Source organism: Ambystoma mexicanum, chromosome 5p (genome assembly GCF_040938575.1).
Source record: "Ambystoma mexicanum isolate Mex_15411 chromosome 5p, UKY_AmexF1_1, whole genome shotgun sequence".
Taxonomy (NCBI): domain Eukaryota; kingdom Metazoa; phylum Chordata; class Amphibia; order Caudata; family Ambystomatidae; genus Ambystoma; species Ambystoma mexicanum.
In genome coordinates, this window is record NC_090930.1 from 888,634,925 (window position 1) to 888,636,065 (window position 1,141).

A 1,141-nucleotide genomic window follows, 5' to 3' on the forward strand; every position below is an offset into this window, starting at 1 on the left:
ACGGACACTTAAATCAAAGTGGATATAGATACAGTACAGGCCATTGGCATTATGATTAAAGAAGTCCTGGATAGAGCACTTGACAATGAATGGATTAACCAGAAAACCAGGATATTTTTCCTCAAAGAATTAAAAAAAACCTCTGTATTTTACAGGCTGCCCAAGATTCATACAAATCTAAGAAACCCTCCACTAAGACCAATAGTCGCAGAAACAAACAACATCTTCGACCCTTTGGCTATTTATCTTGATAAAGTCCTTCAACCTATCATACAGGCCACATCAATGTACTTGCAAGACACGTCCCACTTTCTGAAGTGTCTGAAGGATTTGGGGACACTTCCCCTGAACTGTACTTTGATTTCATTCGATATACAAAGTTTATATACGTCGATCCCCCATAACGAAGGGATAGAGGAATTGGAATGGGCACTCCCACGGGACGAACACTGTCTATGAGCTTCCAAGGTGTTCACTCTTGAATTTACGAAGATAATCTTACACAATAACTACTTCCGCGGTTCAATAACCAATTCTACATACAAGAATCAGGGACATCAATGGGGTCAGCAATGGCCCAGGCATACACAAATATCTTTATGCACCATCTAGAATACAGCCACATTTTACAACACAACCAATGGTCATCTAAACTACTAATGTGGAGGCGATATATAGAATACATCTTTGTAATGGAGACTGGCGAGAAAGAAGAATTGGGTGAGTTCCTAGATTTCCTCAAATCCATCAATCTCCATATCAGGTTTATCATGGAAATAAGTGAGCCACAACTACATTTACTAGATGTCGAAGTTAACATCATCAATAATGAGGTTACTACAAAGATTTTCAGGAAAAAGACAGATGTCAACAATACTCTTCATTATCTCAGTTACCCTCCGGGGGACCTTAAAGACAATCAACCATACAGCCAATTTCTACGGCTCAGAAGGATAATTTCAGATAGAACTACTTTTGTGGAAGAATTTCAGAACATTTCTGAGAGATACTATAACGGAGGATACCCAACAGTGATTGTGACATCAGCAAAGATGAAAGCTACAGAACAAGATCGGGAGAGCCTTTTGACCCCGAAACCCAAGACTAGCGAAACCAAATTTCTGTACTCCATGAAATGATT